Source organism: Mus caroli, chromosome 5 (assembly GCF_900094665.2).
Source record: "Mus caroli chromosome 5, CAROLI_EIJ_v1.1, whole genome shotgun sequence".
Classification (NCBI taxonomy): domain Eukaryota; kingdom Metazoa; phylum Chordata; class Mammalia; order Rodentia; family Muridae; genus Mus; species Mus caroli.
Genome location: NC_034574.1, coordinates 130,718,896 through 130,746,146, shown reverse-complemented (window position 1 = coordinate 130,746,146; position 27,251 = coordinate 130,718,896). Strand labels below are relative to the sequence as shown.

Genomic DNA, 27,251 nt, shown 5'->3' with positions numbered 1-27,251 from the left:
GACAGCCAAGGCTACACAGAGAAACCCTGTCTCGAGAAACCAGAAGAAAAGAAAAAGGCAAAGGGGATGAAATAAACATAAAAGAATTTACAGTACTAATACATAACATTCATAAAAATTATGAAGACATGCTTACAGTATTGCAGTTTTTATTCTTATAGATGAACACATAGTCATATGTAGTGCTTATTGTTTAATATTTTATTTGTGACTTGTGTGTGTACATGCATGAGTGGTTCCTCTACTCCTTCCATATTCGTTTTGTCCACAGTTTATCCTGGTTTCTGGTCTGATGAGACTACTCAGGTCTAGACTCTGGAGAGATCTGGATCATTCACATTCCTGTGTGAGCTGGGGTAAGTTTCCTATTTTTTTCATTTGTGTGTGTGTGTGTGTGTGTGTGTGTGTGTGTGTGTGTGTAGATGCATGTGCTTGTGGAGGCCCAAGGTTGATGTCAGGAATTATCCTTAACTGCTCTTGCATGTTGCCCTATAAGACAAGTTATTTCAATCAAATCCAGAGCATCTTGTTGGTCAGCTTGCTTTGAAGATTTCCCATCTCCACTTTGCAGGATTGAAATTACAGATGGGTCACTATGCCCATCTGATATATACATGGGGTCTGAGGATCAGAGGATCAAAACTCTGGTCCTCATACTCACAAGTGCTCTAACCACTGAGCAACTTCTCCAGCTCTTGGTTTTCTACTGACGTCATAGGCCATAGGAACTCAAAGGAGTGTCCTTGAAAACCTTCTGATTTCAGACAAGTGCTTCCTCATTCTGACTGCAGTAGCAACTCAATTTCTTTTGTTAAGTCTGGACAATTTATTCTAGCCACTAGAGCAACCTCACTGTTAATCTATGAAGCAGGCTGGTCATTTAATTCTTGCTAAATAGAACATTACTATTTGCCCTTATGGAAAAATTCTCCTCACTGGAACTAAGACTTCTAAAATAGCAAAACCTAAAAGTGCAAGGAGAGGAAGAGATTTGATTTTAAGAAAGATTAAACAAATTGAGACAGGCTTTCACTCTATAGCCCTGGCTGGCCTGGAACTCATTTTAGAGCAGGCTGGCCTGGACCTCACCGAGATCCACCTGCCCCTGCCTCCTGAATGCTGGAATGAAAGGACTGAGTGTATATACATGTATATCTGTAGGAGTGCCAGTGTCTGGTGATTGCAGAAGAAGGTGTTGTATCCCTTGGAGTTAGAGCTGACTGTGAGCCACAATGTAGATGCTGGGAAACAAAATTTTGTCCTCCGAAAGAGCAGTCTGAGCTCTTAAATATTTTTTAAAAGAGATTTGTTTCTATTTGATTTGTATGAGTGTTTTGTCTGAATGTATGTATATGTACCACATGTGCAAGAGAAAGCCAGAAGAAGGCATTGTATTCCCTGGAACTGAAGTTATAGATCGTTATAAATCTCTATGTGAGTGCTAAGAACTGAATCCAAGTGCCCTGCAAGAGCAAGTGTCCTTTACCACTGAGGTGTCTCTGTTTGTTTATTTATTCTATTAATATGTATGTATATTTGTATGTATGTACTCTTAACAGGCACCACCAGCTTATTAGGCTAGTTGTATGTGTGGAAGTTGTAGATGTGGAAGGCCCATAGTAAGACTGATGAAGGGCTGGGGTGATGTCCCAATCAGTAAACATCTTGCAGTACAATTTTGAGGGCCTAAGTTTGATCCCCAGAACCTACTTCAAATCCTGGCATGGTGGTAGCATATGCTTGCAACTCATCACTGGTGAGTTGGAAACAGGCAAATCCTTAGCCTAGCCTAACTGGCTAGCCTCAAGTCCTCATAAGAGACCCTGTCTCAAAACATAAGGTAGCACTGGGTGGTGGTGGCGCATGCCTTTAATCCCAGCATTCGGGAGGCAGAGGCAGGCGGATTTCTGAGTTCAAGGCCAGTCTGGTCTACAAAATGAGTTCCAGGACAGCCAGGGTTACACAGAGAAACCCTGTCTCAAAAAACCAAACCCCCAAAACAAACAAACAAACAAAAAACATAAGGTGGGTAGCTCCTGAGGAATGTCTGAGGTTGATTCTTGGCCTCTCTGCCCATAAGTGTGTATCACATGAACACACCTTACACATATGCCCCAGCCCCGCAAACTGATAAATTTCCCAAGCATCAGCCAGTTTCCACACTTGGTCTTCTGTGAAATGTCAGGAGCGTTATTTCGCGGAGTTCTGAAGTTGTGAGTAAAGCATCATGCGATTCTGCAGATAATCGTTTCGACAGCAGAGCAGCAGACACGGAAAGGGAGTCCAGAGGCAGTGTCTACCATGGTAAGAACAGAATGCTTTCCCTTCCCTGGTGAGTAGCCAACCTGCTATCTCTTAGCTATCGTGTTTACCTAGGGAATGGTGTCATAATGGAAACTTGATTTTGACCTTGGTTGCTCTCAGCATTGGGTTCAGTCAGCTTGGCCTTGATGCATACATTTTTTTGCCAAATTCATGTGAAATTTTATCTTTGCTGCTTCATTGATAGAGTCATTGAAAATTGATAGAGGAGTCTGAGAAAAGGAGATTCTGATGTCCACAGGATGTTTCAACTTTTCTTAAAATAGTATGATTCATTCTGTGAATAATCTTGTGTGTGTGTTGTGTTGTGTATTTGTGTAAATAACAGGATTCTTGGGGCTTGCTGGCCAAACGATCTAGCCACATCAGTAAGCTACAGGTTTATCTAAAAAATACGGTGGAGAGTGACTGCAGAAGAAAAATGATATTGACCTCTGGCTTTCATAAGCACTTGTATGCACAAAAGCACAAACTCATGCACATGCACCGAAAGATAAATAAAAGTAATTTATATATATATATATATATATATATATATATATATGTAAATATATTTACACACATACCAGTTACATTTTTCTCAAGATAGAGTTTCTCTGTGTAGCCCTGGCTGTCCTGAAACTCACTCTGTAGACCAAACTGGCCTTAAACTCAGAGATCTTCTGAGTGCTGGATTAAAGGTGTGTACCACAACCACCTAGCTTACATCTATATATTTTACTGAAAATAATTTTGTTTTCTTATGGTATATTCTAATCATGGTGTCTCCTCCACCAACCTATCCCAGATCCACTTCACTTCCCTACCTGTTTAACTCCATGCCTTTCCTCCCTTTAATTTAGAAAACAAAGAAGTCCAAAAAAACTCCACACGAATTAAAAAAAAAGTCAAAGCAAAAGCATAACACACAAAACACACACACACACACCCTCACACACACCAAATTCCATATAAATAAAATACTTGAAACCATAGTACACAAGCAAAAGGCCATCAGGACACCAAGACAAAAAAAATGCACAAATACAGCAATACAAGACAAAAAATCCACCAATCTGTCACTGAGTTCATGTTGTGTTGGTCATCTACTGCTGGGCATGGGGTCTGCCTCAAGTATGGTTTATATATCCAGTGAGACTCAAGTAGAGATAACTAATTTTTACTTTGCAGTTACAGGTTGCTTCTTGTGTAGGAGTGAGAACCCATGTTTGCTTTCCCCCTCAGGTCTGGGACCCCATCTGACTTGAATCTGTGCAGGCCCTGTACATGCTGGCACAGTCTCTGTGAGTTCATAGGTGCATCAGTCCTGTTGTGTCTGGAAGACAGTTTCTTCGTTACTATCAATACAGACATTGAATGTCTTTATTAGTCACTTGACACCTACTATTTTGAGACATGGTCTTTCACAGAGCTTAGAGCCCACCAACTGAGCTTGGCCTGCTTGATGGCCATTTACAGATATCCTCTTGCCTTCATTTCTCCTCTGTTCTTGGATATCTAGGACATGTTTTTACATTAGGGCCTGGGCAGCACACTTAGGCCTACTTGCTTTCTGTTGATCAGAAACTGTCCTGCAAAGGAGTTTAAGGAGTTTATAAGGTTGTGGTGGGTACAGCGTTCAGGGGAGAGTGGAGTTCTATCACCTGTATACTCTTATGGAAAGTTAGAGTTAAAAGCCTGTGGTTGGCTAATTGCTGAGTGCTCTACTTTCCCTCTGAACTTTATAGTTATTAAGATGGAGAGCTCTGAGCCTATCTAACAGACTGAGTTATGACCAAAGCACCTTTCCTCCCACAGGATGGCTGACAGTTGATCGGTATCTGCTAGCATTAAGGCGTATAGGCATAGTGACTAATTGGTTCTACTGCGTCTTTCAATACAAAGATTTGTCTCTTGACACTCCAAGGACTCCCTCCGTCTTAGATGTTTGTTTAGATTTTTTTCAAAAAAAATTGGATGGAAAGAAGCAAGAAAGATCTGTATTTCCAAAAAAGAAAACATAACTCTAACAATGGTTCATCATGGTGAATTGATCCCTAGTGAGAATATTCATGCATTATCCCCAGGGCTAACTCTTCCCGTTTCCCTTATTCCTCTGACCTCATAAACAAACTCCAAGTAAATTAAGGTCTTAGGGAATCAATTTCTCAATGCGCAGGGCACATAATAGCTGGTGTCTGTGCTAAGGGTTCCCAGGAAATATCCAGGGTGTGTGCTTTGTGGGAAAGTCCCTATGCTGTTAGTTTAGTGATGCCAACCTAGCTCAGCTGGCATCACACGTCCTCTGGGCTTGGAGAGGTTTCGTTTCTCACAATGGTACTCTTCTTCCTTCACGACTGGTTCATGCCAGGGCAAGTCCACTCTGGTGCCTTTAGTTACTGTTGAGAAAACAATTATACAGTCAGAAAGGGGCTTTACTAGATATACTGAATTCAACTTTAATAACAGAAGGAGAGGATACCTATAAAAAGGAGAGCTTCAGTTATCCGAAACAGCAGGGAAATCTAAATCATATTTTTTTTCCTTAGGTTTGGGAATGTGATAATTGAAACTGTATCATATCCCCGCAAATTTCTGTTGCCTAAATTCTTGAGCTGGACTAGAAAGGTGGCTAAAATAGAGGTTCAGAGTCAGAGAGGACATTCTGCATGATTGCACTGCCCAACTAGCATGGGTGGAAGAAGCCCTGTTGTTCAGTCCACCCTGCCGATAGGCTGATGAGGATACAGATCTGAGCAAGACGGTCCTGCTACCTGCTGGAAGGCTTCAGAATATGGATGCAGGCTGTACAAGTGCTACATGATCACATGTTCTGCTGCTCCTGTCCTGCCTCTACTGGAATAATTAATGCAGCTGCACCAGTTTTAGAAGATCTCCTAAGTTAGAGAATGAAGTGTGCTGTGTACTTCAGAAAAGACTTGTTAGTGGGGAATAGTAGCCAAGGTGTGCATCAGTGTGGACTCTCTTGCCAGCTACGCTGCACACATATGCTTGTTCTGAGCCCATGTCTCTGCTGAGGAGATTCTGTGTACGATAACATTAGGCTTGAGTTATCCTGGAAACTCTTATTAGTGATTTGGCCACTGTCAGTTATCCCTTATGTCACAGGGTCTTATGTTAGGAAATTCTTAAGGGAGAAATAAAGCAAAGAACCAGATAATGATGTGCTTCTGGCATGGGTACCCACGGAGACCACTGGATGGACAAGGATGAGGAATTAGATTCAGAACTATATGGCTAAGTATGTATGTATGTAGATCTCTCAACTGTGGAAATAATTAGAGGCAGCATGAGAGAACCACATGTCTCTAAAAATTGCTGTATGTATGTATGTATGTATGTATGTATGTGTGTGTGTAAGTATGTATGTATTAATGTGTGTGTGTGTGTGTGTGTGTGTGTGTGAATGACCTGCCTGTCACTTGTGTAGGAGTTTGTTTTCTTCTACCATAATTTGGACCCTGGGGATTGAATTCGGGTTGCCAAGCTTGGAGGAAGATTCCTTCAACCAATGAGCCACCTGGTGAGCCAATGAGTTTATTGGAGTGTAGTAGAGTGGCTACTTGCAGGAGCAGGGAGAACTGAAAAGTAGCTGCATGACAGAAAAGCCCATCCCAACACTCCTGAAGATTTCCCGAAGCTTTCTGCATGACCTGCAGGCTGCCCCAGTGGTAGGACAGTCTCTTCTTAGCAACCTGGTTGGTCAGAGTCTCCTGGCCCAGCAATTGTTTACTGACTCTACATCCTTGGGAAGGGACCCTCAAGACTCAGCTTTCCTAGATGTGTGAAATTGTTGATTTCCTGAGTTCTTCTCTCCTTCATGGAAGTGGTGTTTCAATTAGGAGAAAATTGCTATACGATCATAGGGAGAGGACAACAAAACAAACAAAAGAACAACATAAAAAAAAAACAGAAAAAAAATAAAGGTAGGGTAATACTTGTAAGATCAATTTAGATCTTCTCTTTTTTTTGAGTCATGCTTCACTGTGAAAATTAAGTAGCCAATCTTATTCAGATGAGAACTGGATAAAGTATAGATAGGGAAGCTTGGCTGATGAAACGCTACAATCCTAGTTTCTTCTGTCTGAGTGTCACAATTTGAGGAGTACAAATATACACAGGAGATAGCTCTGGCTCATTGTCTGGGAGCATGGATTTAGCTTCTTTGTTTATCTTATCACTCACATGTTTCTTTAAGTCAACAGTTCTCAACCTGCAGATTGTGAGAAAAATATTTACAGTATGATTCATAACTCCATTACAGTTATAAAATAACAACAAGAATAGTTTTACAGTTGGAGGTCACCACACAGAGGAACTATATTAAAGGGTTGTAGCATTAGGAAGGCTGAGAACCACTGTTTTAAACTTTAGTTGATTTCTACATAAGAACAATATGAAATACAGTGACTCTCATGACTCTCCTGTATAGAACCAAACCTTGCTAAAAGAAGGAGGAAGAAGACACCAACTTCCCCTCCAGACAGTTCCATGTGTGTGGATAACATGTCTTGATCATACCCACGCTGACCTCTTCCTCCCCTTGCCCCCACATGTCCCTCTCCCACCTTCATGTTCTCATCCCCTCTTTTATTTGTAGCTTAGTCTGCTTTACACTCCTTAGTGGAAGGCTGGCTGATTTTGTTGCTTGATCTTGTGAAGTTAATCATAACTGCAGTGAGTTCACGAGTCCATCAGCCATACCATGTCCAAAAGACAGCATGTCACAGACCTCTCCATCCACATCTGACAGTTTTCAGGTAAGTCTCGGGGATAAACCTTGGGTAGTCAGACTTGCATGGTACCTTACATTATACTTGTGGAGATATTGTCTCAGCTCTCTAGCTGGGCTTTCAATAGACTGTAGATATTCCGGAATTTCACAGTAATGCTCATTTTCAAGAGAGCGTTTTTTTTTTTTTTAGGTTTCTCTTTTTATTTTTTATTTATTTATTTTTGGTTTTTCCAGACAGGGTTTCTCTGTGTAGCCCTGGCTGTCCTGGAACTTACTTTGTAGACCAGGCTGACCTTGAACTTAGAAATCCGCCTGCCTCTGCCTCCCGAGTNCCTTCCTTCCTTCCTTCCTTCCTTCCTTCCTTCCTTCCTTCCTTCCTTCCTTCCTTCCTCCCTCCCTCCCTCCCTCCCTTCCTTCCTTCCTTCCTTTCTCTCTCTCCTCCCTCCTTCCACACTCTTCTCTTTTCTTTTCTTTTCTTTTCTTTTCTTTTCTTTTCTTTTCTTTTCTTTTCTTTTCTTTTCTTTTCTTTTCTTTTTTTAGACAGGGTATCTGTGTATAACAGTCCCTGGCTGTCCTGGACTTGATTCATAGACCAGGCTGGCCTGGAACTCACAGAACTCACCTGCCTCTGTCTCCTGCGTTCTGGGACTAAAGACATGCCTCAGCACTCCCAGCTGTATTTTCACTTTTGCCCAATTCTAAAATGTTTTAAATTTCCTTCTTGATTTTTATCTTGACCCAATTTTCATCCAGTAGTGTAGAAGCCATGTGAAACCAAGGGTCCTCACTGAAGCATAGCATAGTGCATTGTTCAGCTTCTATGGGTTTGTATATTTTCTAATCACCTACCAAAAGTCAATTCTACAAGCATGTGAAAACTAGTATTAGATAAAGAGACAGCAACTACCTTATTTCTTAGCTGTTTCTATTAGATATTTTTCTGTTGCTAAGAGACTTGAGAAAAATAAGCTTGAAGAAAGAAACATTTTGGCTCATTTTGTCAGGATTTCAGTCCCAGTCATTTGGAATCTGCAGTTTTTAGGTCTGTAATGAGTCAGGAATAGGTAGTGGAGCATAGCTGCTCACCTCGTGGCAGTCACAAAGAGATACAAGAAGGAGTTAGGAAAGAAAATATGCCCTTCAAGAGCCTGGTCCCAGTAACTTACTCCCTGAGAGGATGAAAGCTTGCCATCTAAATTTTGAATCTTCACTTTCATGTTGGATTCTTGCTCAACTCTGCATGCACATGATAATCACTTAAGGAGGCACTTAGATAAATAAATAATAATCCTTCTTATTCAAGACTGAAGATGCCACAGTGTTTAAGCTACTTTCAAGATTTATGCAAACGGAATAATTGAGCATGTTGTCATTATGTCATCACCAGGTTTACATCATCCTGCTCAAAATCACTGGGCACAGCCCAGAATTCTCTAGTCCTTGCACTAACCCTGAAGGAACCAGCTCCACCTTGCTGTTTGACTTGTTCTTCCCTGTGAGTCACATGATCCTCGGTCACCTTAGATTCCAAGAATAGCAGCTGTGATAAAAAGGTGAGACCGTCTCTGGGCAACAACTGCTTTTTTATTGCTGTCAATCATGGGTGGCCAATCTAGGAAAAACTACTAAACAGATCAAAACAGATTGGCTGTGCACACTTCATGCCTTCCATCTTTTATTGTTCCTTCTGTATTATTAGCTCCTGGAAGACAGTACTAAGGATGGCTGGTGTCCTTCCTGCTCCTTTTTGGTAGTACTATACTGAATATACTACTTTCCCATTTCACTCTTCCCATTCTTATTTCCAAGTCCAGACTTGGACTTTTAGCAACTCCCAAATCCAGACCTCCCCAGTAGGAGATAGAAGCAATTCCACCATTTCCCAGTAGTCTGTGAAGCTATGGGTGGGCAGACCCACACTGATGAGGTCAGACCCCTCACGTCAATCACTTCACCAAAGCTCTTCATCTAAACCCTCACACTGGGAACCAAGCGTTTGATATTTGAGCATTTGCTGTTATTTATTGTAGTCCTAATGATACCAACCTGAAAGCAAAAAAAGGGATTATCAGAGATAAGAAGTGTGTGATGGGAGCAAACAGGATGGCGGTAGAAGGAGGATGGCTAGAGATGTTTAGTTGTTTGTGTGTTGTGATATCAGAGAAAACCTTATTAATCTGTAGAATTAAAGAAATCAACCAGGGCTGTGGGGATGACTGGAGTTGAGATCCTCAAAAGTCATGTGGGTGTGGCAGCCCTCCAGCCATTCTGTCCTTGGAAGGCAGAGAGAGGGGATGCTTAGAACTATCTGGCTAATGAGACTAGCTGTATTGTTTCACTCTGGGTTCAACTGAAAGCCCTTGCTTAAGTATATGAGGTGATGTTGGTTAGCCTTACTTTTAAAGTTTATATTAATTTATTCTTCTTTCATATATTATGTCCAGCCTGAAGTACCCCCTTCCCAGTCCCTTACCCCACCCTGATCCACTCCTCCTTTCCCTTCGGAAAAGGGCAAGCTTCCCGGGGATATCAACCAAACATGGCATCTCAAGTTGCAAAAAGACTAGGCACCACCCCTCATTTTAAGGCTGGAGGAGGCAACCCAGTAGGAGGAAAAGAGTTCCAAAAGCAGACAAAAGGCTCAGGGACAGGCCGTGTTCTCACTGTTAAGAGTCCCTCAAGAACACCAAGGTACACAGCCATAACATATGCAGAGAACCTAGGTCAGACCCATGTAAGCTCCCTGATTGTTGGTCCAGTCTCTGTGAGCCTCTATGTACCCAGGTTAATTGACTCTGTTGATTTTCTTGTGGTGTCCTTTACCCCTCTGACTCTTTCAATCCTTTATACCCTTCTCCCACAAGATTCCCCAAGCTGTGGATCTCTGCATCTGTTTCCACCAGCTGTTGGATGAAGCTTCTCTGATGATGACTAAGTCGAGCAATTATAGCAGAAGAGCATTAGGAATCATCTCATTGACTTTTTGTTTGTTTGTTTGTTTTTTGCTTTCACTGGTCATGTTGGGTTCTATTCTAGGTCTCTGGGCTATCCCACCTCTGATTTCTGGTCTTCCAGGGAGTGTCCTATGTGTGGAATCCTACTCTTGGTATGTGTCTTAAGTTGGACCAGTCATTGGTTGGCTACTCACACAAGTTCTGTATCAGCTTTACCCCTCACATCTTGTAGGCAGGACAAATTAAACTGTAGATTGAATGTTTTGTGGCTGGGTTGGTCTCCCAATCCCTCCACTGGAAGTCTTGCCTAGTTATAGGAGATGGCCTGTTCAGGCTCCATATTCCCCCATTGGTAGGAGTCTTATTAGCTTTAATTTTCAACCTGGAGTAGTATGAAAGGAAAAAAACTCAATTGAGGAATTACCAGATACTATTGGCCTTTAGGTACAAGTGTGTGTGTGGGGGTGTATGAGTGTGTGTGTGTGTGTGTGTGTGTGTGTGAGAGAGAGAGAGAGAGAGAGAGAGAGAGACAGAGACAGAGACAGAGAGACAGAGAGAAAGACACACACAGAGAGAGAGATTGTCTTGATTATTAATGGATGTAGGGCTCATGTCCCTGTGGGCAGCACCATTCTTTGGACAGGTGGTCCTGGGCTGTATACAACTAGTGAAGCATAGGTCTGCAAACAAGCCTGTGAAGAAGCAGCAAGAAGTATCCCTTCCATAATAGCTCCTGCCTTACGTTTCCGTATTGGCATCCTGTCCTGACTTCCCTCAAAGGTGGACGGTGGTCTGGAACTATAAGCCAAACAAACTTTTCCTCCCCTAAGTTGCTTTTGGTTGGAGTTTTTAACTACAGCGAGTGAAATCAAATTAGAAAAGGAGGAGAGCAATGAAATAAGCCTCTCAGTGCCACCCTTGGGCCTCCGCAAGCACACGCACACATGCACATGGACTCCTTCCCCTCATGTGCACCTCTGCACATACAAATATGTGCACACACGTGCATTGTGGTGCAACCTTGCCTTCAAGGTCCTTCATGTCTAGATGGATTTCTGAGCTCTGCATAAAATGGTCTCTTCCTTTCTCATTGGGGCTTTTCTTTTTCTGCCTTTGTCTGGAGAATGTCCCTTAGTACAGGTGGCTGATCTTGTCTGGAAAAAAAAAATGACCTACTTGTAGAGAGCTCTCTGCAATTGCTGTGTAACTCAGTGCACAAGTCCCATTCTGACTTCTTGCCCACAGGATAATTAGGTGCTGTATTACAACCAACCAGTTCTTCCTGCCCATATGATGTTATGCCCAATTAGCCCTTTACACCTGTATGCCTAAAAGTCCTTGTATACCCTATTACTGAAACAATAAAGTAGGTTTGTCTCACTGTAGCAGTCCCCAGTAGTAGGAAAAGGGTCCTAAGAGCAGGCAAACGAGTCAGTGACAACCCTACTCACACTGTTAGGAGTCCCACAAAACCCCCAACATAAATAACCTGCAGCGGACCTAGTGCAGACTCATGTAGGCTCCATGGTTGCTGCTTCAGTCTCTGTGAGCCCCTATGAAGCCCCCTGTACATGCATGTATTCACATGTGCTCCTGTGCACACATACGTTAAAAATGGGTAGAGTACTAGAGAGATGGATTAGCTGTTAAGAGTACTTTTTGCTTTTACAGAGCACTTGGGCTCTGTTTTCAGTACCCACATAATGGTTCACAACCATTTGTAACTCCAGTTTGAGGGTTTTCAACATTCTTGCCTTACCCCCATGGGCACTAAGCGTGCATGTGATGTGCATATACAGATGCAGGCACAACACTCACACACATAAAAAAAAAGAATATATCTAAAGAAGGAAACGGGTGGGACTGGAGCAATGGCTCAATGGTTAAGAATGTGTATTTCTCTTTCGGAGGACCTAATTCCCAGCATCTGGTTCTGACTGCAGACAACGACCTTTAATTAGAGCTGCAGGGGATCTGTCTCCCTCTTCTGGCCTGCATGAGTAATTTCATGCATGTGCACCCTTGCTGCACCCCACCATACACTTAATTAAAAATAAATATAAAAAAAGATTGTGACTTATGAAATTTGAATCTAATGTGCTCAGTGGGTAAAGGCACTTGTGGCCAAGTCTGAAGACCTGAGTTCCGTCCATGGGAACTACACAGTGAAAGGAGAGAACATACGTTTTTATAAGCTGTCCTCTGATATCCATATGAGCACTGTAACACACACACACACACACACACACACACACACACACACACTCCAAAAGCTCCTGTTAGCCCTTAGAAGACAGACTTGGAGTCAATGAATTCTTTTATCTGTTCTTATGACCTCAGGGATGAATTCTCCCTCCTTTGTCTTCACCTCTATTCATTTCACTTATCATGTGGGGGATAGGCGGCTCCCTTATGGGATTCCCAGAGCCCAGGTTTTTGTACTAAAACTGGTAACAGATCAATAAGCATGATTATATTTATGTCTAGGCCCAATACTTTCTTTATTATTAAAAATTGAACTTTGACTTGTCAGGAACACAGGAAAAGATAAACAAATTCATTATTGATAAGGTTGTATGCTTTTAATACTTGCGTGATTAATTTCAGTTCAATGTCCTATAGTTATCATCTGTTCCTATCTCCAATCATGGCTGCATTCTCTGTTACTCACCTAAGTCTTCTGCCTGGGTGTGAGTCATCTGTCTCACTAAGTACTTGTAGCTGCAGGTTAAAGGTAGGCAGTGAATGGGTCAACAAACGTCAGAGGTCAGGATGAACTTCTGGTACATAGTATCTGCCTTGACCTCTTCAGCTTAGTTCTTACTGTACATGTTTCTTCATGTTGAAAGTTATTACCTTATATAGAACAAGGTTCGCAAAAGCATTCTTCCTTCCTTTTTTTCCTGTCTTTTCTTTTTCCTCCAATTATTAATTAGATATTTAATTCATTTACATTTCAAATGCTATCCCGAAAGTCCCCTATACCCTCCCCCAACCCCGCTCCCCTATCCACCCACTCCCACTTCTTGGCCCTGGTGTTTCCCCTGTACTGGGGCATATAAAGTTTACAATACCAAGGGGCCTCTCTTCCCAATGATAGTGACTAGGCCATCTTCTGCTAAAAATGCAGCTAGAGACACGAGCTCTGGGGGTACTGGTTAGTTCATATTGTTGTTCCACCTATAGGGTTGCAGACACCTTCAGCTCCTTGGGTGCTTTCTCTAGCTCCTCCATTGGGGGCCCTGTGTTCCATCCAATAGCTGACTGTGAACATCCACTTCTGTGTTTGCCAGGCACTGGCTTAGCCTCACAAAAGACAGCTATATCAGTGTCCCTTCAGCAAAATCTTGCTGGTGCTTGCAATAGTGTCTGTGTTTGGTGGCTGATTATGGGATGGACCCCTGGGTGGGGCAGTGTTTTGATGGTCCATCCTTTCATCTCAGCTCCAAACTTTGTCTCTGTAACTCCTTCCATGGGTGTTTTGTTCCCAATTCTAAGAAGGGGCAAAGTGTCCACACTTTGCTCTTCCTTCTTCTTGAGTTTCATGTGTTTTGCAAGTTGTATCTTGAGTATTCTAAGTTTCTGGGCTAAAACCCACTTATCAGTGAGTGCATATCATGTGAGTTCTTTTGTGATTGGGTTACCTCACTCAGGATGATACCCTCCAGATCCATCCATTTGCCTAGGAATTTCATAAATTCATTCTTTTTAATAACTGAGTAGTACTCCATTGTGTAAATGTATCACATTTCCTGCTTGTGGACGTTGTACATCGTGGTGCGGAGCCTAGTGCGCACCACGATGTACAACGTCCACAAGCAGAGATCACAGAAGATGGAAAGATCTCCCATGCTCATGGATTGGCAGGATCAATAGAGTGAAAATGGCTATCTTGCCAAAAGCAATCTACAGATTCAATGCAATCCCCATCAAAATTCCAACTCAATTCTTCACTGAGTCAGAAAGGGTAATTTGCAAATTTATCTGAAATAACAAAAAAACCTAGGATAGCAAAAACTCTTCTCAATGATAAAAGAACCTCTGGTGGAATCACCATGCCTGACATAAAGCTGTACTACAGAGCAATTGTGATAAAAACTGCATGGTACTGGTATAGCGACAGACAGATAGACCAATGGAATAGAATTGAAGACCCAGAAATGAACTCACACACCTATGGTCACTTGATCTTTGACAAGGGAGCTAAAACCATCCAGTGGAAAAAAGACAGAATTTTCAACAAATGGTGCTGGCACAACTGGCAGTTATCATATAGAAAAACACGAATTGATCCATTCTTATCTCCTTGTACTAAGGTCAAGTCTAAGTGGATCAAGGAACTCCACATAAAACCAGAGACACTGAAACTTGTACAGGAGAAAGTGGGGAAAAACCTCAAAGATATGGGCACAGGGGCAAAAATTCCTGAATAGAACAGCAGTGGCTTGTGCTGTAAGATCGAGAATTGACAAATGGGACCTCATGAAACTGCAAAGCTTCTGTCAATAAGACAAAAAGGCCACCAACAGATTGGGAAAGGATCTTTACCAATCCTAAATCAGATAGGGGACTAATATCCAATATATATATAAAGAACTCAAGAAGATGGACTCCAGAAAACCAAATAACCCCATTAAAAATGGGGCATAGAGCTAAACAAAGAATTCTCAACTGAGGAATATCGAATGGATGAGAAGCACCTGAAAAAATGTTCGATATCCTTAATCATCAGGAAAAATGCAAATCAAAACAACCCTGAGATTCAACCTCACACCAGTCAGAATGGCTAAGATAAAAAATTCAGGTGAGAGCAGATGCTGGCGAGGATGTGGAGTGCTGCAGACCCTCTGGATCCCTATGTCTGCCTAGGATGGGTGCAGATGGGCAAGGAGTCAGTGAAAATGACAGACAGATGCACACAGGAGATTGTGTAGAATCTGAATGTAATTTGTCAAGTCAAGCATCGAACTTTTTATACAGAAGAATAACAAGAAACCAGGCGAGATTCATCCACTGAGTTACAGTGACCCAATACAAAAGGAATATATACATCAAAAGAAGGCAGGGACCAGGCCGCTGCCACTAAGAAGGGAGCCAGGTGTAAAGCTAGTCTATTGTTAAGTCCACCACCAGGGCTTCTTAGTAAATGCTTGATTTATGCTGTTTCTTTGGGCCAAGTGAAGAAACCTGTCTCAGGGGGATTCCCTAACTCTTTCATGGTGAACCCACCTGTTCACTAGGCCATTGTGAATTCCCCTGTCTGGGTAAGACTGGCTATTGTCCCAAGTAAACACTCGGCAGACCAGCCCTGAGCTATTCTGGCTTGGTTCTTTGTAATGCCTAATTAGTTTCACTGTCTCTACTAGAAGTAAGTTTGAATGGTACTGAATAGGTAATCTTCTCACTGAATTCCTACTGAATTCCAAGTTTGTCAGCTTCAAGGTCTTTCTGGGACATTGGAACACTGGCGAAGGCTTAGCTATGTCAGAATTCAGTCTCAAAAGGCGCTTATGATAAGATAATACTAAAAGAGAGCACATGGATCCATACACCAGACTAACATGGGGAGAGGGTATGAGTATATGGGTTATGAGAATGCCAAAGTTCCAGGAGGTGAGTTTCCGTGAAACTCTTTGCCTCGTGAGTTCTCCCAGGCCTCGCGGCCTGTCAAGCAAACTTCACTGGAGTGTGCGTAGCAGTGGAAAAAGAGGAACACTCCTCCATTGCTGGTGGAATTGCAAGCTGGTACAACCACTCTGGAAATCATTCTGGCAGTTCCTCAGAAAATTGGACACAGTACTATCAGAGGATCCAGCAATACCTCTCCTGGGCATTCTTCCTTTCATAGGCTCAGACTTTACACATTGGTTTATCCTTAATTCTGCCTGGGTTTTAGTCTCAAGAAATACTAGGCTATCCCATACTGTCAGAGTATAGGCTGGTAGTTGAATAGGGCAGAAAAAGTCATATTACATATAATTACAAGATCCTCTTAACTAAATTCTGGTTTTCAGAGCAAAACATGGTTAGTTCCAGAAAGGTTTTACATTTTATATGTATTTGTATGTTTGAATGTAGTTGTATCTGTTTGCATTTGTGTGTGTGTGTGTGTGTGTGTGTGTGTGTGCGTGTATGCATTTGTGTGTGAGTGCATATTTGGGGTCCAGAGTCAATATCAAATGTCTTCCTCAATTGCTCTCTACCCCACTTTTTGAGGCAGGGTTTCTCCCTGGATCAGGAGCATGCTGATTTGGCTATACTGACAGGCCAGTAACTCCGAGGGGTCCTCCTGTCTTTGTTTCCCATCCCATAGATTTTTATGATCGGACTTTAGGGGTTCTGATTTATATTCTCAAATTTATATGGTGAGCATTTTTACTCATTGAGGTTTTCCCCTAGCCTGGTTTTACATTTTAAAAGTATGAAAAAGGCTTTGAATTTGGATGAGCTAATTAAGTTGTCAATATATAGGACACAGTAGTCTCTTTCACGTATTCTGTGTTCTTTGTTTGGGAGCATAGAAAGGGAGCTTGTACATACTGTCCTTTATGGTGCTTGACTCGACTGACTCTTGATTTGTTCTGTTTGAGATTGGGTATTAGTTCTGGAAGACACATGTGGAGTCTGCTGAAGGGGGACTGACAGTCAAGAATTTGAACTTCAACCAAATTGCTGTTGCAATATTGAATATTTAGCTGGTTCCTAAAGAGATCTTCATGAGCAAGTGGGATACACTGTTAGAGTACTACAACAATTCTCTGTGTGTATGTGTTGTATTTACACGCATGTGTGCAGGTATGAGTGCATGTGAGAACATGTGTCCTCGGATCGACATCAGTTAGCTTTCCCAATCATTTTCCACCTTTAATTTTTAAAGATTATTTTATTATTACTTATCTGTATACTTATGTCTATGTTTATATGCCATGTGTATGCAGTTCCAGATGGAGACCCAAATCTCTAGGTCTCCTGGAGCTGGAGATACAGGTCACCTGTGATGAGTGCTGGAAATTGAATTCCCATTTTCTGCAAGAACAGCAAACATGCCCTGTGTAGTGGCCCATGTTTTTCATCCCAGCCCTTGGGAGGCAGAGGTGGGTAGATTTCTGGGTGTTAGATGTCAGACTTCTGGCCTATATGATGGTGTTGAGGACAGTCAGGGCTGCAGACTAGGATCATGTCTAATAATAATAATGATAATAGTAATACCAATAAATGCTCTTACCTACAGAATCATCTCTCTATATTCTTCATCTTTACTTTTTGAAACAGTATCTTTCATCCATCTAATTAGGCTTGGCAGATCCCAAGAGATCTGCCTGTCTTCACTACAGGCACACAGTTGTATGTGGCTTTTACATATGTTCTGAGCATCTGAACTCATGCCTTTTTTTTTTTTTTTTAAAGATTTGTTTATTTTATGTAACTGATTACACTGTCGCTGTCTTCAGACAGACCAGAAGAGGGCATCAGATCCCATTACAGATGGTTGTGAGCCACCATGTGGTTGATGGGAATTGAACTCAGGACCTCTGGAAGAGAAACCGGTTGAACTCATGTCTTGACGCTTGTGTGGAAGCCATTTTATTGACTAAGCCATCACTCAACCCCCATTTTTTTTTTGAAAGTCAGAGTCTCATGTATGTCAGGTTAGTCTCAAACTTACTATGTAGCAAAGGGTGACCTTGAACTTCTGATCCTTTACTTCCCCAAGAATTACACGTTTGTGACATCAGACCAGGTTATATGTAGTGCTTGAACCAAATCCAGGGCTTTGGGCATGATAGGCAAGCACTCTATCAATTGAATCATATCTCAGCCACTCTCAACTAGAGGAATTCTAAATCTCCTTCCATGTTCACTTAATATATGATGTTTTAGTGGCCATAAAAGTTGGTATGTGGTGTTGGAGAGATGATGACTCAGAAGAATACTTGTTCTTACAGAGGACCCAGGTTCAGTTTCCAGCATCCACCTGGTGGCTCAAAACAACCACCTGTGATTCTGATTCTGCTGGATCTGACACCTTCGCCTGATTTCCTAGATCATCAGGCATACTCTTTCTGGAAATGTATACATATGAGGTAAAACACTCACATACATACAATGAAAACGGTCTGAAAAATTAATAATTAAAAATTGCTATTGCAAAGCTGCTGATTGTCACTGAAACTCAGTTTTAATACCTGTAAAGTGGGTATGGCAGCATGACTGTATTTGACATTGGATGGTGAAGTAAAAAAGTGACAGAAATGTATGAGAATTAAGTGGGGTTTCAGTGGTGGCACACACCTTTGATCCCAGCACTTGGGAGGCAGAGACAGGTGGATTTCTGAGTTTGAGGCCAGCCTGGTCTACAGAGTGAGTTCCAGGACAGCCAGGGCTACACAGAGAAACTATGTCTCGCAAACCCCAACTCCCAAAAAAGTGGGGTTTCAACCATGAATCATCTGATGTCCTCAGATCCCTATGTATGCCTTTAATATCCAAGCTCACCTCCATTTCTTTCCTTATTTATCTTTGTGTAGGCCTCTGTCATCCCAGAGGTTCCAGAGGTGGGCCACATGGACAATTTCAATCTAGCTCCCCTTCCCCTACAGAGATGCTGCTCTTACAAAAGAGGACACCGGTTCATGTAGTCAGCTCCTAGAAAACAGCATCCGTATGACATTCAGACATTGGTCCTTGAGTCAAGTCCTCTGGGTCCATATCTGTCATTCAGGTCACATGGTAGCATACACAATCCTGCCCTTGGGTTTTAGGGACATCCATGATGTCCATCCATGTGACCCTTTGCTGACTGCCCCTGTCTCTTCTCAGCGGATGTTGTCGATGCTCATCTCTAACATCTGTGGGTCTCTACTACAGCATCACTTTCAGTCTCACAGTAGTTTCACCTGTTGCTGCCTTTTCAGGACCCGCCTATAGGGATCACGACCTGAACACGATCTCTGGCTTTCCTGTGAAGCATCACGGGAACCTCTGTGCCACCTGCACACAATTCTTACCATCTGCATTCCTATGAAATTCAGATGCTGACAAGTTCTGCTAACAGATACAGTGGTTAAATTTTGATCGGAGCTGTGGCATCCTATCCAGATGGCTGAATGTGGAGAAACACTTGCTTGGGTTGTCTGTGTAGCAATTTTCTCTGAGTCATTCTATCCTGGAAGGAAACACCTTAAAACTCAGGCTCAGAAAATTCTAAAGGGAGGCTCATTAAGTCTCAGAAACTGAACAACTCAAAAGTCTCTGTTAGTCCTTGAAATTGATCAGATGAACGAGGTCTCCCCTTCTCAAAGTTTTATAAACAGTAAGGCTTACTGACAACAGGAGATTGCTCATTCAGTTGCCTGAAAGATGTACAGAGGGTTTCAGGGTTCAAGTTTATTTTTTTTGCTCTGGGTGAAATCCTAGAGCTATCCAGGCTTATATAAGGAACTTCTCACCACCACTCCTGCAAGGAATCCCAATAAACCAGCTGGCTTGCCAAGTTGAACTTTTCTGTAATTGTTATTTTGGTCTGCCATCAGTTCCTTATCTGGGGTCAATAGGCACTTGTGTTAATGTTCCATCTCCTCAGAAAAAGGTTGTCCTTCCACTGTCATACAACAAGGTTGCTTTGTGTGAGCATGCTGCCTTGAAGCTCTCAAAGCAATCTTTCAAATGACTTTATATTTTTACACCATTGAGCCTGTCCTGATGGGTGAGGTGCAGCCCAAACCCAAGACACCCTAAAGACAGCTTTCCTACTGTCCCAATACAAATTACTTGGTGTCTTAGTCAGGGCTCCTATTCCTGCATAAACATCATGACCAAGAAACAGTTTGGGGAGGAAAGGGTTTATTTGGCGTACGCTTCCATACTGCTGTTCATCACCAGGGAAGTCAGGACTGGAAATCAAGCAGGGCAGGGAGCAGGAGCTGATGCAGAGGCCATGGAGGGATGTTCTTTACTGGCTTGCTTCCCCTGGCTTGCTCAGCCTGCTCTCTCTCGTTTGTTTGTTTGTTTGTTTGTTTTGTTTTGTTTTGTTTTTAAAATGGAGGTATTTAATGAAAGATTCCTATTCCCATAAATGTTTCCAACAATCTAAGGTTCCCCAGAAAGTCCATATCCATGCAGTGGGTCAACAATCCAGGCCACAAAGTCTTGTTGCAGGTTCTTCAGGCAAAGTACAGGTTTGCTGCATCTCACTATGTCCATCCTGAAGATCTGCTTCGCAACCAGCTTTCAATCTTAACTAAATTTCTTTCAGTCCCTTCTCCTTAGCTCTTGAAGACATCATTAAGCCATCTCACTTGTCAAGCTATAAGTACATCATGCCACTTCTCATTCTCAGTAGAAAAGGTGTTCCAGGCCAAACCAGTGCTCTTCTTTATCCCTTTAAGGAGATTTGGACTTGGCTGTAAGGGCTCGCCCTGACATCTTTGTCCTCAGCCTTGCCCTCACAAATGACCAGCTTATGCTGCAGGGAACACAGCAGCTGGAGGTAGCCCTGGTTCCTCTGCAGCTTCCCCTGTTCCTGTCCTGCTTGCTGCTTCAAGGTTTCCAGTGCCCGATGGGATCCGTCAAGCTTCTCCAGAGCCCTCTTCCAGCACCTCTTGACCTCTGCAGAAATCTTCGTCAGATTCTGCAGACGCTTCTGTTGCAGCACCCACTGCTTCTGAGCCAGCTGAAGTTTCTCCTCAAGGACTCACTTCTTAGCCTCGAGTTGCTCAAAAGCCTTCTGAAGCTCTGCGTACTTCCTGTGAGCCTCTTTAACCTGGGGTAAGGCCTCAAACAGGGCACATTTTATGACATCCACGTGAACCATGTATGTGGCCTTCATGTCCGTCCACGGCTCCTTAGTTTCAGTTGCCTTTTGCCGACTTGCATCTTCAGAAGCCAAAGCATCGGGGTTCTGGTCAGTAGCCTCCTGAGCCAGAAGAGCCTGTAAGAAGTTCACTACTTGAAGCTGGCTACAAAGCAGCAGCTTGTCTTTCTTCCGAGAGTTCCTCATAAACTCCTCCATGACCTTGGCAGGCAGCTCTGCTTCTTCCTGCAAGCCTACAGGTTCTAGAATGGCTGCTGCCTCAGCCAGAACCTCTTTCATCCCAACAGCATTTTTCTCCGCGCCTGCCATCGTTTCTCCTGCTCTCTTATAGAACCAAGACTACCAGCCCAGAGAGGGTCCCACCCACAATGGGCCTTTCCCCCTTGATCACTAATTGAGAAAATGCGTTACAGTTGGATCTCATGGAGGCATTTCCTCAACTGAAGCTCCTTTCTCTGGGATAACTCCAGCTGTGTCAAGTTGACACACAAAACCAGCCAGTACACTTGGCTTTAAAAAAAAATTAGTGTATATACGTTGTATAAAAATATAAGGGAGTTTGGCATGAAATTTTACATGATCCTTTCATCATATTTTCTCTCATTAATCAAACTTGTTACCCCCCTGTTGGTCCCATCTTTATTCCTTTATAAATATATTTTTTTTTCTATGTGGAGCCTAGAGAGATGACTAAATGGTTAAGAGCACTTTCTACTCTTACTGGAGTTTGATGCCCAACATCCATATTGAGAGGCTCATGGCTGCCTGTACCTCCAGTTCTAGGGGACCTAGTGTATTCTTCTGTCTCCTGCAGGTCCCTATATATGGGTGTGCAACTCATTCAGTCACTCCCAGTATAACTGAAAATAAAGTAAAAAACGGGAAAGAAACCGTTTGCAATGTTTCTAAATCCGGTTTATTTTGCTTAGCGTGCTGATCTCTGGTTCAACCCGTTTTCCTCGCAGTGATAAGAACACAGGACAGGAGGTAGCAATAAATCCTATGCAGCTACATCTGATATAGGAGAACAGAAGAGAAGGAGCATCCAGAGGCATCAGGATTGACATATGGAAAAACAAATTATAGAATGATGGAACAAACCCCCTCTTTCTTTTTTTTTAAATTTTTTATTAGGTATTTTCCTCATTTACATTTCCAATGCTCTCCCAAAAGTCCCCCCATACCCACCCCCCCACACTCCCCTACCCACCCACTCCCCCTTTTTGGCCCTGGCGTTCCCCTGTACTGGGGCATATAAAGTTTGCAAGCCCAATGGGCCTTTCTTTCCAGTGATGGCTGACTAGGCCATCTTTTGATACATATGCAGCTAGAGTCAAGAGCTCTGGGGTACTGGTTAGTTCATAATGTTGTTCCACCTATAGGATTGCAGATCCCTTTAACTCCTTGGATACTTTCTCTAGCTTCTCCATTGGGGGCCCCGTGATCCATCCAATAGCTGACTGTGAGCATCCACTTCTGTGTTTGCTAGGCCCCGGCATAGTCTCACAAGAGAGAGCTATATCTGGGTCCTTTCAGCAAAATCTTGCTAGTGTATGCAATGGTGTCAGCGTTTGGAAGCTGATTATGGGATGGATCCCTGGATATGGCAATCACTAGATGGTCCATCCTTTAGTCACAGCTCCAAATTTTGTCTCTGTAACTCCTTCCACGGGGCCCTCTTTCTTAATTACTGTTTGACTACTATGAAGAGACTCCATGGCCAAGGCAACTTATAACAGAAAAGGAAATTTAATTGGGAGCTTGCTTACAGTTTCAGAGACTTCGTCCATGAACACCACGGTGCAGAGCAGCAGGTAGTCATGGCACTGGAGCAGTAGTAGTTGAGAATTTACATCTGATCCAAAGTCAAGAGAAGGTCAAGTGGCAATATGAAAGGAGAGAGAGAGAGAGAGAGAGAGAGAGAGAGAGAGAGAGAGAGAGAGAAAGAGAGAGAGAGAACACACTGTGAATGGTGTGGGTTCTAGGCAACTAAAAATCCACTTCAGTGACAAACCTCCTCTAATAAGGATATGCCTCCTAATCCTTTCCAAACAGTTCTAGCTGTGGAAAAAGCATCCAGATATGAGTCTACAGGGACCATTCTCACCCAAAGCACCACACCCTTTGACCATGGGCTGCGTGCAACAAAACAGAATGTGAACACACACACACACACACACACCTCCACAAAAATACAGAAAGCACCATGTAAATAATCTATAAGGGAGGGGGACTTTCATGGCCCAGGGCCTTTGAGCCTTGGGCCCTTCCTTCCCAGCTCTCTGAGCCATTTCTGTATTTCTATTCTTGATAGTCTTTTCCTTTCTTATCTCTCACACTGTCTATATATATTTTTTATCACTATCTATGTGTCTCTAATCTAATTTCAGGACACAATAACCTGAAACTCTTGGAGGGTGCCCTTTGCTCTTTGATCCGTGCATAGAACACACCTACCTGATTTTTTTATAAAGGTGACAATAAAGTTCACATCGGGGACAAGATGTCCTTTTTAGCAAATGGCTCTAGGAAAGAGTAAAAGTTTTCTTCCTGTTATTGTGAGATTTGGGGGGCAGCTCTAATGCTTTAAAATGTTTATTAGCACATTTGCTCTACATGATACAGGGCTACACAGGCATTCTCATATAAGCATATATTGTATTTTGAGTCCATCCCATCCTCACTTTGCCCCTTCTCTGTTACCTTCATTCCTGTTAGTCCCCACTATTTCTCTAGTTTGGCTTTCCACCTTGATGGGGAAGACTTGATCCTTGTCTTTTAACTTGTACAAAAATTTTTTTTTAAAAATGAATAGAAATTTCAGCGTCTAAATTAAATATCTTTTTCTAATAAAAACTTTAAGGTGAAGAACTTGGAAATAAATAATACACACATCCAAAATTAAACAGACCTAAAGTCTACACATCTATGTGAACTTTTATACAGTTAGAACAGCCATTCTGAAGCCCTGGAGCTTCACAGTAGATTTTACACTTTGGATATCAATTATACTTTCTGCACATATCCATCACCAAAGCCTGAAAGATCAGTGACAAAGTTGAGATTAGAGAAAGAATGATCTTTTAATCTTCTCTCGTGATTTGAGGGTCCTTATCTGCCTCTCAGGTCCTTCTTTACCACCTAGTATTGACCTTTTCTTGTTATCCTTTCTAGATGTTATACGGCTCCCACATGTACATTTGTTTACATATGTATGTATTAGGCTGGGATTTGTTCATGAAGGAGACTATGTGGCTTATTTTTCCCTCTGAGAGAGTGTGACATCACCTACTCTTATACATTTTAAGTTCGTACATTTTCTACAAATTTTGTGATTTCATTTTTCTTTATAGCTGAATAGTATTCTATTTTATATATGCAACTACTTTGTCATGATCCACCCATTTATCTATGGGTACCTATGCTGTTCCAGTTCTTTGCTATAGTGGATGAAGCAGCAGTAAACAAGGAAGTGCAAATATTTCTATGGTAGAGAATTGAGTTGTCTGGATATAAGTCCAAGACTGAAAGAGCTGGGTCATGTGGTAGTTTGTAGTTTTAACGTCTTAAGAAGCCTCCAAAGTGATTTCTGTGATTTCCACTCCAGCCATACAGATTCCTCTCTCCCCATATCTCCAGTACTTGTCTAATTTGTTGATGGTCGCCATTCTGACTAGGGTGAGGTGTTTAGTTTTGATTTGCATGTCCCTGATGGTTAGAGAAACTGAATACTTTTTAAAATAGTTATTGTCCATTTTGTGTTTTCTTTTTAAAAAAAAACATATGTTAATTTTAGTTGCCCATTTGCTGATTGACAGTTTTATGTCTTTAGTATTCATCTTCTGTAGTTCTTTGTATATTCTATTCTGGTTATTAGTCCCTTGTCTGTAGTATCGATGGTGAGGATTTCCTTCCACTTTGTGGGCTGTCTGTTTTCTCTGATAATAGTTTCCTTTGATGTGTAGAAACTTTTTAATTTTTCTGTAGTCTGTTGATAGTTTGGGTTAGTTCCTGTCTTGCTAATGTTCTGTTCAGAAACTTGTTGGCTACCCCAATGTCTCAAAGAGTATTCCCCATGTGTTCTTCTAGAAGTTTTAATTTTGAATTAATATTTGTACAATGTAAAAGATATAGATCAAAATTTATTCTTCTGCTGTTGCACACCTGGTTTGGCCAACACCATTTTTCAAATGGGTTTTTATTTCGCCAGCATATATTTTTGCTCCAATTGTCAAAAACTAAGCAGGCATAGCTCCTTTGTTGGTTTGTTTCTGGGATCTCTGTTCTATTCCATTAGATTTCTTGCCTCTGTTTATGTCAATGCCAGACTGTGCTGATTACTACTGCTTGATAGTATGGTATATCAGAGTTAGGGTATCGTGTTAGCACTCTTTAGAATTGTCTAGGATATTCATTCTCATTGTAATTCCATATGATGCTTATATTGTTTTCCCCAAATCGATAAAGTATGACATTAAAATTTTGCCAGCCATAGCATCAAATCTGTAAATTATTTTTTATGGTGTAGCTGTTTTTGCTGTATTTATCCTGCCAGCCCAGGGGTGCTGGAAGGTTTTGCTATGGCTTACTGTATCCTGTGATTTCTCTTTTCAGTGCCTCAGAGTCTTCATTGTAGAGACATTTTTCTTTTTTGGCTAGATATATTCCCAAATACTTATTTTTGTGGGGAGGGGTTATTTTGAAAGGATAATTTTCCAAAAATTTTTCCTCAAGAGCACATTGTTGATGTAACTTAAGGCTGTTGTTTTCTCATATTGATTTTGTATATTGTAACTTTACTGTACTTATTAGCGTTAAAGGGTTTTCTTGTAGCCTCCGCAGACTATTTTAAGTAAAGAATCATGTCACCTCCAAATAGGGACAGTTTGACATCTTGTGTTTTTCTCTTGTGTAGTTGCTATAGCCAAGACTTCAAACACTATATTAAATGAAGGGGAAGGTGAGCATCCCTGTCTTGTAACTGATGCTAGAAGAAATGCTCTCAGTTTGTTTCCATTAATATAATGTTGGCTACAGTTTTGTCGTATATTGTCTTTATTATTTTAAGGCAGTTTCCATCTATTCCTAAAGTGTCCAGACTAGAACTTTAATCAAGAAATCGTGTGTTTCAGTATTTATTGGAATGATTGTGTAGTCTCTGTCCTTAAGTCTATTTATACAGTGCCTTGCACTTGTTGAGAATTGTGTATATTGCATCTGAGATGATTTCCACTTGGTTATAATGTATAATCTTCTTAATGTGTTCTGTAACTCATCTTACAAATATTTTGTCCAGAATTTTTGCTCTTAACACCCATCAAATAAGTTAGTCTGTAGTTTGCTTTTTATATGTGTCTTTACAAGGTTTTTGTACCAGGATAATATCAACTTCATAGAATGAATTTGGCAATGGATCTTCACTTTCTACATCATGGAACAAGGTAAGAGGAATGGTATGAGATTGTTGGAGATCTGTTGGGTCCTGTGGTTTTCTTTGATGGGAGGATTTTGATTAGGATCTCATGGCTTGTAATATATCTGGTGGAAGACATGCATTTAGAAATCCTTCCATTTCTTTCGGGTTATCCAGATTTCCTGAGTACAGTTTTTCCACAGCAATGCCTAATGAACTTCTGGATTTCTTTGGCGTCAGTTATAACGATACCTTTTCATCTCTAATTTTTTAAAATTTGTGTCTTCCCCCTCTTTCTTTTTGTCAGATTACCTGAGTGTTTCTCAATTTTATTTTATTTGTTTTTTTTTTTTTTAAGAATCAGCTTGTTTTGGGTCATTTCATGTGTCTATTTGGATGGATTTCAAGTTCTTGGAAATTAAAGCAGCTTGGGACAAAAGGACAGAAGGTTGTTTAGCTTTTTTCAAGTTGACACAAACCTAGTCGTATCCAGGAAGAGGAAATCACAGTTCAGAAATTGCTTCCACCAGAATGGCCTGTAGGCACCTCTGTGGGGGAATATTCTTGATTAATGATTAATGTGGGAGGGCCCAGACCACAGTGGGTAGTGTCACCTCTAGGCAGGTGCTTCTGGGTTTGATAAGAAAGGAAGCTGAAAGGCTGGAGAAAGGCTCAGTGGTTAAGAAAGCATTCTGTCCTCCCAGAGCACTTGAGTTAGTCCCAGGAAAAGAACAGAACAGAACAGAACAGAACAGAACAGAACAGAACAGAACAGAACAGAACAGAACAGAACAGAAAAGAAGGCTGACCAAGCCATAAGGAGAAAGAAGGAAGCATTAGTTAGCTGTGGGCTCTGCTTCAGTTGCTGTCTTCAGATATGTACCTTGACTTTCTGTCCCAACTTTTCCTTCATGATGGACTCTAAGTTGTAATACAAAATGAACCTTTCCCCCAAGTTGTTTTTGGTCATTCTGCTTTTCTTTTCTCTTTCTTCTTCTTCTTCTTCTTCTTCTT

At 41.7% G+C, this 27,251-nt stretch overlaps 1 protein-coding gene and 1 pseudogene across 2 annotated transcripts in view; one reads left to right on the top strand and one right to left on the bottom strand.

Moving 5' to 3' along the window:
* LOC110294771 (cytochrome P450 3A13) overlaps positions 1–27,251 on the top strand; it is a 60,072-nt gene that overhangs the window by 5,010 nt on the left and 27,811 nt on the right. The window contains exons 2-6 of one of the 2 annotated variants that reach the window (XM_021163231.2): positions 272–356; positions 2,242–2,304; positions 6,923–7,082; positions 8,445–8,610; positions 26,189–26,265. The gene's annotated coding sequence lies outside the window, so the exon portion shown is untranslated. The remainder of the gene's footprint in view (positions 1–271; positions 357–2,241; positions 2,305–6,922; positions 7,083–8,444; positions 8,611–26,188; positions 26,266–27,251) is intronic. The other variant, XM_021163232.2, reaches the window with a different exon arrangement.
* Positions 20,395–21,133, bottom strand: LOC110294980 (annotated as a pseudogene).